Source organism: Rhineura floridana, chromosome 13 (genome assembly GCF_030035675.1).
Source record: "Rhineura floridana isolate rRhiFlo1 chromosome 13, rRhiFlo1.hap2, whole genome shotgun sequence".
NCBI classification, from domain to species: Eukaryota; Metazoa; Chordata; class Lepidosauria; order Squamata; family Rhineuridae; genus Rhineura; species Rhineura floridana.
Window position 1 is genome coordinate 40,670,946 of NC_084492.1, and position 10,399 is coordinate 40,681,344.

Genomic DNA, 10,399 nt, shown 5'->3' on the forward strand with positions numbered 1-10,399 from the left:
AGTTTAGCATATGCACAAATTCCTATCAGCTGCTGATTTTATTGACGATGCGGATAGATTGAAAGGCCCAAAGCTTTTTTGTTGTTTTGTTAAGGCAAAGAAGGAAAGCAGAAATGTAAATTACATCTCCAGGTTCACATTAGAGGTTTGCAAATAATAATACCGGACTAATGGTTATTGCAAAGGAAAATAGCGCTGGGATCAATATTCTATACAGTCGGACGCAATGCCTCTCCCCCCCACTCGCTCTCTCTTTTAATCACCTCATTGCAGAAATGGCATTGAAATCAGAAATCTCATTTTCTCCATTTGTACAAATTGAACATAAATCATGGTGAGGGAGGGGGAGGTGGCAGGCAGCTTTGCTCTTGGTAGGGCTGCATCACCAATTAGGTTAAGGGTTAGGGAAAAGCAGTGCCGTGGGGGGGGTGAGGTTGCTTGGTTTACTGACCTGCCCTAGGAAGTGCCCCTGGTGTGCAGTGTGGGGAGAGGGGGGGCAAGGAGGGACAGCACTAGGGCTCCTCTTCCCCCCTTCTGACAAAAAAACAGACCGTGGTTTCTGTAAGGCGCCTTAAGCCTTGCATGGGCAGCAGAGAAGTGAATCCAGGAGCAGTCGGCTATTGGGAGGAGGGAACCAGATGCGTCTGAGAAAGGAAGGTGACTGTTTATCCTCCAGGGATTTGGGGGGATTGCGGGTTGGGGTGCCACCAACTTGTTTCTCCTCTGTAGCGTTTGGCAAAAGAAACACGTGGCATGAATCACTGCATCCAGTGCCCATCTCCACCCCAATGAACTGGAGTGGGGTGAGTGTGCAATGGCATTGCGTTGCTTTTGCCAGATGTCCCTGGGGAAGGTGGGTCAGTGGCAGGCCCTTGTCCCCATGTGGTGTAGCTGGGCCCTTTGTGTTGCTAACAGACAGCTGCGGCAGAGGCACGGAGGAGCCTCTCCCCCAAGTTACCAGCCAGACCATCCTGCTGATGGTGATTTCCAGAAGTGGGCCTGAGGGCTCAAGCAATAAGAGCCACAGGAAAAACGGTATGCAACACAGAGAGAATATAATTGTTTTCTTTGGATGGTGGAAGATGGGGAAGAACAATTTATTAATGCCAAGGACTGAAATCAGAGGACTAACTTCACCTTGTGTTCAAGCCTCCTCCCAGTGGCCTCTGCCGGGGGTTGGCAGGAGAGCTCAGAGGCAAGCTGGCCGTTGGAGGGACCTTCTCAGAGGCTCCAAGGCCCACCGTGAAGACCACTCCATCAGCTGCAGTATCTTGTGGAGCTTCTGTAAATGGCCTTGGAAAGAATGACATATGGGGGGAGTGTGAGCAGGGCAAAGCCAGCAGTTATCCCGTGACACCCTCTTGATGCCCCCCCTGCCCAAAAGACAGCTGCTACATTAATGCACAGACGTTTGAAAGATAATCATGATTCTGCAGATCAAAGCAGCCCTTCTTCTGACAATTACAGTGAAATTGAAGCTCTCCTCCAAGAGCAACTCCAACCGGCTCTTGTTGTGCTTGTCCCTTAAAAAAAAATTCTTTATGAGCAAATTGGTTTTTCAGGGCTGCAGAAAGAGCTGATTGGAAGTAGAATTCCACCCTTCCTGCCCAGAGGTGGGATTCATAGGGTTAGACGTGTAACATCTGAAGGGCCACCTTTAAAAAATATATCTAAGAATAAAAGAGAGAATAGAAGGCGAAGCTGATCAGGAATGAATAAAGTCTCCTTTTAAGCTGAAATGCCCCCCCACAATCCATTTTCTCTCCAGAAAAGCCAGCCTGTAATTGCTTGCAATCACTCGGCACAAATTGTCTGCTCGTATTTGCTTTTTAATTTTGTATAATCTGGTCCATTTCGTTCTCTCTGCCTTTGAGCTTAACCTCACTCTCCCCCCTCTTCCCCCCTTCCTTCTGCATATCTTCCTTTTCTCTGGTGCTTTAATTCTTTAGTGCTGTTTAAAAATTAGTAATAATTCCCAGGGATGTTTCTGGCCTTCTGCTGTGGAACAGCAACTTTGCAGCAAAATCCACGGCCTTTTGAACACAGGCACCATTGTTGTTTTGAGCATATTCATTACATTTTTCTTTCTTTCTTTCAGAAGGCATAAATTCACCAAATGAGCCCAAAGTGAGCCCTGGGGTTGGTTGGGGGCCGGGAAAATTCTTGCAACCTTTGCTGCAGGAATTAGATGTTCTGAGAAAAATAGAGAAAGGTTGTTTTGACTCTCTCTCTCTCTGTGTGTGTGTGTGTGTGCGTGTGTGATTCTCAACATTACCATCTTCTCCACCACCACCCCAGGTCTGCCTAGCCATTCCCACCGCTTGCTAGCAGTTGCTTTCTGTCCTGCACATTGAGAGCCTACATTTGGGAGGCGGAGATGACAGCTAATGTCATCAATGGGAAAAGAACAGGAGGAAATTCCTGTTGGATCAGGCCAAAGGGCTACCTAGTCCAGCATCCATGGAGGTAGGGCTCCATGGCACAACACCTGCTTTGCATGCAAAAGTCCCTGATCCAGTTCCTGGCACCTCCAGGTAGGCTTGGGAATGCCCCCTGTCCTCACACTTGAGAGTCAATGTAGACAGTGCCAATGGCCCAATGACACGGCACAAGGCAGCTTCCTGATGTGTCCTGCAGTGGCCGACCAGCTGTCTGTTTGGAAGCCCAGAGGCAGGGCCCGAGAGGGAGGTCCTAAGGGGTGCTGCTGTGCCAGGACCAGAGCCAGCAGGGGGTCTGGTCTCTTAGCTTTCTTTTCTTTTTAAAAAAAGTTAGTTTCTTCTTTTAGCAGCTCCTCGGGTTGAAGAAGCCCATCATTGGAAATACTCGTCTCCCTTTACAAGTACAGGTTGGTGGGGAAAAGTGTGGCCTTTAGCATTAGTGGAAAAGGTACCGGAGAGAATCGGTCACTGAAATGTCTGAAGATGTCTAGTGACCTTTTATTGTACATGTGATACAGAAAGACAAAACGATATTGCCGCCCTCACCACAAAAACCTTTTTGGTTAGACATAATTCCACAGAGATTCTGGTTAATGGGTTGACTTAGTCCTTATACTTGATTTTGGTGTCTTACTTTGGTAATCATCAGGGATCGTATTTGCTTTGCATACCGTAGAGCTTTGAGGTTTTGTAGTGGGGGGTTGTCTTGTGTTATTGTTTTTATCAAATTTATTCAGCAAAAATGTTTTTTTAAAGTAAGTTTATAGCCCTTGTAGAACAAAAGTGATGAAGCAAAATGTGCAGGCAGGCACCATGAAAAAAAGTCTGCTTCATGAAATAGGAGCCTGCTCCCTCCTTCAGTGTTTGTAGCCAGTGAGTGAAGTGACTGACAAGTGCCCTGGAGAAATGTAGAGAGACTCACACACTCAGAGAAGGCCACAAAAGAGACAATGGAGAAGAGACGTCCTGGGGGGTTGCTCTTTCTGGAATAAACAAATTAATGTCAAGGGCTCAACCCCTTTTTGCTAAAAAAAATAAAAGAAAGAAAGAAAGAAATGGATGAAGGTCCGTGGGGTGCTCCTCCCACTCTTGTTAGTGGGCTGGCCTGGGAGACACTCCTGGTCCATCCAGCCCCAAACCTGCCCAGCTTCGGGTGCTTCCGTCCAGCTGCGCAGACATTCACTCAACGCTCTGCAAGTGGTCTGCGTCTTCACAGAAAGATTCCCCTCTCAGTCCCCAGCAAGGAAGGTGCAGGTTGAGCCACGCAGGGAAGGCAAAAGGCTCTTGCGGAAAGTGGCTGCAGCCCCCTTCCTCCAGCAGGAGAGCACCCAGCCCCCCGTCCTCCCCCCCCAGCCAGTATGCACAAAGGAAATATTGCCGCTCTAGGCTGCTGTTGGGAGGAAGGGCAGGATATAAATAAAGTAACAAACAAATAAATAACATGCAAAGGGGAACAAGGCAGCTCCTGCACAACCTAAATGAAAATCCAGCGGAAGCGCCGCTCCCCTTGTGTGCCACCACTTTCATCAGTGCATCCAGCTCAGTTTCCAAACTCATATAAAGAGTTCAACTGTGGCCACAGCATTCAAAAAGGGAAATAATGATTTGATACACAGACATTGATGGGAGGCCTCGGGGCGCCCAGAGCGACTACCTTCCCAGTGTGCAAAGAGCACCGGTGTGTGTGGGGGTGGGTTCATTAGGACCTCAGCAGGACACGGAAGAGCTGCTGGCCCCTGGCTGGGGCTCCAGGCCCTGCAGGTGGATGCTCTTTTCAGCGCACAAGAAGTCTGCAACTCCCATGCATGGCAACTGTTATGCAAGGCATCAGCCCTTCACAAAGAGCGCAAGCCATCAGCACAGGGTGGGTGAAATTAAACAGGCCACCATTTATTCATGTGATGATGACTGCAAGCTATCCCAGGCTACAGTTGCCATTAAAACAGAACTGTGATGCAGAAACAGGAAGAGGTTGTTGGCCCTGAGATCTGACAGGCAAGGCCATAGCAAGAACAGGGTGGCCGCGGGCTCAGCTGCAACGGGCACAGCGAGGTCTGAAGGACACACCAAACTACAGAGTCCAAAAACCAGACACTTGGCTCAGAAATTATGATGATGGCAGCGGAGAGCAGGAATGTCTCCTCATGAGTCTGTGCCCAGGATCACTTGCATTGGCCTGGTGGGACGTTTGGCTGTTTCTGTGCCAGAGCTGGCTCTTGTGGCTCAGTGGGGGATTAGCTCCTGAGCCCTTAGCTCAAGTATTCTGCATTACAGGAAATGTTCTACAGGCACCCTTAAAATTATGCTTTCTTGACTTGAACAGGGGCGATCCAGGACCTGAGTCTGTTGCAGAGATGCACCAGCTGGTGCTTATTGCCTGTGAATTTGGTTGGCTTTGAATGATTCAAATGTTAAGGTTTCATTGTCAGCATGCCGCCTTTTGAAATTTTGTTTTAATCAATTTGCTTTCAATGCAGTGCCTCCCTTTGGAAAAAATCTTATTTTGAAAAGCAGCTTAGGATTTTTTTAAAAAAATTACTTGTTTTTTAAATTCCATTTATGAATCACTTATTCTGAAGCATCTCAAAAAGATGTGAAATGAAATCAGGGCCTGAAAGAAGTAGGGCTGGCCAGCAGGAGTCTCCATGCCCACCTTGGGCCCCGGCCTTCAAACCGAGATGGGGGCTCACAGGTGATCCTGGCCTGACCTTTGCCTTTCTGGAGTCTAGCAGAGACGACTGTCAGCTGGAGAGGACCCTGGGCCCCACTGAGCTTTGGCCTTACCCTCAGGGATGTTCTTCACAACAAACGCTTTCTCCTTGGAGCTTTCCAAAGGCCAGAAAAGTTCGTTATAGTTTTAATGTGATTTGAACAGAAAAATTGAAATAATGATTTGATACACAGACATTGATGAAAGATGTATTTTTAAAGCAGTAAATTAAAATCTCATTAATATTTCAGGGAGACTATTTTGTGCCTCTCTGTTTCATCTCTGTTTTTGACCTATGGCTCGGAGTTCCCAGCATGAAGGCGATGGTGAAATCTGTTCACCATAAAATGTTAATTATAAGTAAATTGCAGCACAAACGTTCAATCAGCCACATTAATTCTACACAAAGTGAATTATTGTAGCAGAAAATTTTCAAATGTGACTGAATTTTGTAATTTGCCTCAGCCATTTCCTACCTTTGCTCTGAGGGTTCCACTCAGCATGGTGGAGCAGGGCTTTTGGTACAGCCGGAGAAGGTCTCCCACTTAGGACCCGTTTAAAAATTCAGAAGTGCAGTTGGAGCCATTCACACTTTGCCTCTAAATGGCTCTTAATTACATCAAATTCGTTGTGCCCGATGGCAAAGTGGAATGGAAATGTGAGCTGTTTAACACTTTGCACTTCCCTCCTCTCTGCCATATGTGACTGAGAAAGGTTTAAAGGGACACTCTTGAGACACACAAAACTTCCTTCCCACGTTGATGCCAAGACTGCAACAGCCCACTAAAGGCTGGGAATTGTGGCCTGCAAAGGAGTCTGAGAAGAGTTTGCACAGACAGCAACCTGTTGTGGCTCAGCTCAGCATGGAGCTGCAGGCAAGATCCACCCCATAAAGGGAAGAGAGAAGGTCTGCTGGGATGGAAAGAGGCAGCCACAAAGCGACTGTGATTTGGGGAGGGGCATCAGTACCATTTGCCCCGTTCAGAATCCTGCATCTTCTGTGAGAGAAGTGGCCTGCCTGGCTGCCAAAGGTTCCCTTTTGGCTCTTAGTCGGCTGGAATCCAGGGCATTTGTAGATTCTTCTCTCTTCTGTCAGAACCTATTTTGACCTTTCAGATGCATGAAAAGCATCCTACATTTGGTGAATTTTGCATTTGGGATAAATTGAATAGTTTGTGCCTTTATCATCCTTCGGTTCAAGACATGGCAAAACCTTATCTGACCAAAAATCAATCTGCATGTTGATTTTTCATAACACTTGTAATCTCAAGCATTGAGCAGGGGACCCAAGCCTGCCTTTGATATTTACATGCTGGCATTAAGCGGCACAGGGTCTTTGAGCTTAGAAATGTGGCGTTGGAGTACTGTAGGCCACCCCGTTTTCTTGGCAATTCTGGAGCAACACCAAAGGGGCTCCTCAAGGGTCTGTGAACTGGAAGCACCTCCAGATGGCCTGTGAACTGCTCTAGCTGTGCCCGGCCTGAGAACCAGCGCTTGTCTCATGGGAAGAGGGATTTTAGGATTCAGACAGCCAGGTTTTCCAACTCATTTGCAAATTATACCTTCTTATTATCAGATGCCAACATGGTTGACTCAGCTGGAGGAACATGTTCCGAGGACCTGCAAATGCAGTGATGGTTGTAAAGCTGAGTGTGTGCCTGACCATTGATTGATTTTCTCTCCCACCTGAACTGGAAGGCTCCAGGCGGGTCACAGTTGTTTTGACTGGCACAGGAAAGGGCTCTTGGGCTGTCCTGCATCCTTCTGCCACCAGAACCACCCCCTTCCTGCCCTTTCCAGGTTTTGGCCACTGGCCATCTGGGTTTTGTCTCGCTCAAGCCTTCCTCTCCTGCAGGCTCCATGAAGGCCCGGGCGCGGCCATGCCCTGGTTGGAATTCCCACCACCTTCTAGTCACCAGCAGCTGGACCTCTTTTTGTGAATTTTGCCTCCCAGATAATGAATTTTCTTCTTGACTCAGTGTAGGCACTTAGGAATGTTGCTCTCTAGAATCAACCATGGAATTCCATTCAAAACTGTCTCTCTTTCACAAGAGACATGAATATTTTTATGGCAGCCAAGGCTGGGGTCTTGACCTATGTATGAAAGGAAGAGAAAAAACCCACGAGTGTTAGAGGATTTCTAATTTGCTAATGGCAGGAGCTGCTAATCCACCAATGTATTGAGGAGGAGCCAGCAATGCCAGAGCCCGGTGAGGTAACGTGGAGGATCAAAATGTCTGAGATGGAAGAGTTAGAAAGCTGGTCCTATTAAGGGAGAAGAAACAGGGCAGGGCAGAGGGGTCTTTGGGGGTGGGTCAGATGGATAACAATGGGCTCAGAGTTGTGTTTATGTTCTCTGCACTGTGGCAGAAAAGGACATCATCCCTGACTGGTTCAGTCTACAGCAGATCACGATTGGGATGCCGCCAATATCTGTGGGTATCTGTTACTGCAGAGCAGTCAACACACCTGCTCTTGCAGGTAACTGTCCTGAATATGCTACGAGATGTGAGAATATTCTTGCTGTTGTGGGATCCACGTTCATTTGAGAGGGAATGAGAAAGGGGCAGAAAGCTGAAAAACTCTGCATGTGACTCTTGCTCTGCATCAGAGGCTCCCTGGGGTCTGCAAAGGGGACAATGATGTCTCCCCACCACCACATATATTTCATGGGTTTTCTGGACTGCAGAACCCTTTTTGATGCCCGACAGAAACTAAAGAACTCCATCTACTAGAGGGGAAAGAGTGGGTTGAAACTTAACAAGTGTGGGTGTTAGGGGGTGACTCAGGGGGCTTGGGGCTTGGGTCTTTTGTGCTGGGGCCTGGATCTGCTCCTTCCCTCCAAATTAAAACATGTTTCTTACAGTGCTTACAAGGCCATCTGGGCATGTCGCAAAGCACAGTGCCAGTGAGTCCCTAGCCACCCACCATTTCTGTTGTGTCAGAGGCTTAAATGTGTGTCTAGACATACCTGACATTTGTGTCACGGGCTGAGAGTACTTTAAATGTGAAATATGGCTTGCTTGGATTTCTGCAGCTGCTTGTATCCACCAGGCAGAGCAGCCGAGAGATCTGTGGAAGAAACAGGACACACGTTGCACCTCTCTAGTCCTAGGCATGGCCCAGGTGTGCTGCCTGGCTGATGCCTCCTGACCAGAAAGGGCTGTGCATTTACTCACTTGCGGTTGATCAGCAAGGCTGAGATGATTACCGTTGCTCCCCCCCCCGAAGCAGACTGGGAGCAGGCTTATTTCAAGGAGAGCCACTGGAAACTCCTCATGGCAGCATCACATTTACCCTCTCCATCTGCCTCTCAGTCACTCTACAAGTAACTTACTGACCTGGCATTTAAACAATTTCCAGGGGAAGTAGCCATGTTAGTCTGTTGCAGGAAAAACAACAAAGAGTATTTGGTGACACATTAAAGACCACCACATTTATTTTGGCATAAGCTTCGTGGATTAGGGTGTGGTGTAGTGGTTAAGGTGTTGGACTACGACCCGGGAGACCAGGGTTCGAATCCCCACGTAGCCATGAAGCTCACTGGGTGACCTTGGGCCAGTCACTGCCTCTCAGCCTCATGAAAACCCTATTTGTAGGGTCGCCATAAGTCAGAATCGACTTGAAGGCAGTACATTTCCCCCCCCCTCCTGACTAGCACTTCACCATAAGGTCCCAGGACAGGTTTCCAGGTTACAATAGTAAAAACAATTTGCAAATCAGAAGAATAGGATGGGTCCTACAAATATAGGGCTCATCTGTCAAACACCAGCACAAAGATGTACAGCATGCAATGAAAACTGTATGCTGAAGGTGCCAGATGCTCCTCTGAGGGGACCTCGGTGCTGCCACAGAGCGTGCCTCTCCCGGGCCACCCCCACATTTCAGATGGGCGGACCTCCCAAGAGTTCCCCCTCTGCCCATCTTCTCCCAAGAGGGTCTATAGATGCATGAGGCTGGCAGTTAACATTGTGTGTGTGTGTGTGTGTGTGTGTGTGTGAGAGAGAGAGAGAGAGAGAGAGGGAGAGGGAGAGGGAGAGGGAGAGAGAGAGGGAGAACCAGTGATGACAGAGGGAAGTGAAATCCAAAAATTACAGACTGAGACAATTTATGTTAAAGCTTCAATGTACATAAAATAATCTGAAGTTGTTCTGCTTGTGAACCACTCTACTTGCTCTGTGCTGTACAGTGCATTACAAATGTCACTGTGGAGTGTGAGGTTCCTGTGCCGAGGGATGGAAGAGTCCATTAAAGTCCAGTCCGTCCCAGTTCTCAGAGGAGACAGGACTAAGTCTGTCCTGTTTCCAGACAAAACTTTAACGGAAAATCCTTAAGGACCTTGAGGAACTGGAAACCTCCATTCCAACAGGTGGAGTCACAAAGGTTTGGGAAAGGAAGAGAAAATGTCACCAGGCTGCGAAATCCAAGAGGCCGGTTCCCAGTCAGCAGCATGACTGGCAACAGGAATAAACTCTTCACAGAAGGCTTGCGTTATCAGTCTAATTGTATAATTGCATGCTGCTTTCTGCATCGTCTGATGCGCAGATCAAAGGATGCGATGCATCTATGTTCTGGTTAGGAATGTTGCATTTTTGTCCAGAGACCCACCTGCCCCAACAGGATATTTTTTCAGGGTTCTCAGGGGCTCACTAATTAGACACATTCTCTGTCCTCTGTGCAAGTGATTATTTGAGTGTGTGGGTGATGACTGGGTCTAGCATTGCTCCCACACAGGGTGTTGGATGTTCCCAGAACTGCTCTAGGTCCTGCTAGGTCATTTTTGCAGTTTCCTTTGCAGCAGCTCTAGAAGTTTGGCCAAAGGGGCAGAGAAGCCAGCAAAATTTCCCTTTGAGCCGAGTATGCACTCTGTCAGGCAGGCCATTTGTGCAAGTACTTCCATTTCTTCCTTGGTTTTCTTCTCCGACAGCTCAGTCCTAAGCATGTTTACTCAGAAGTCCATCTGCCTCCAATAACATCTTAACTGCACTGGTTACACTGGCATTTTTATTTATTTGTGGGTGACGTTTGCAGATTTGGATGAATGAATTGTGACTTGCTGTCATTACGGTATTGTTGCATATTCTACTATAATGAATTGTTAGGAACTGAATATTATTGTATTGATTATTGAAATTGTCTGTTCTGTGATTTTGTTCGTCTTTATTATTTATCCAGTTTTGTAATGAACTTGTTATGGGATATTGTTGCATTTATATCTAGTGTCAGTCAGCTTGCAGTAATTGCAGAAATG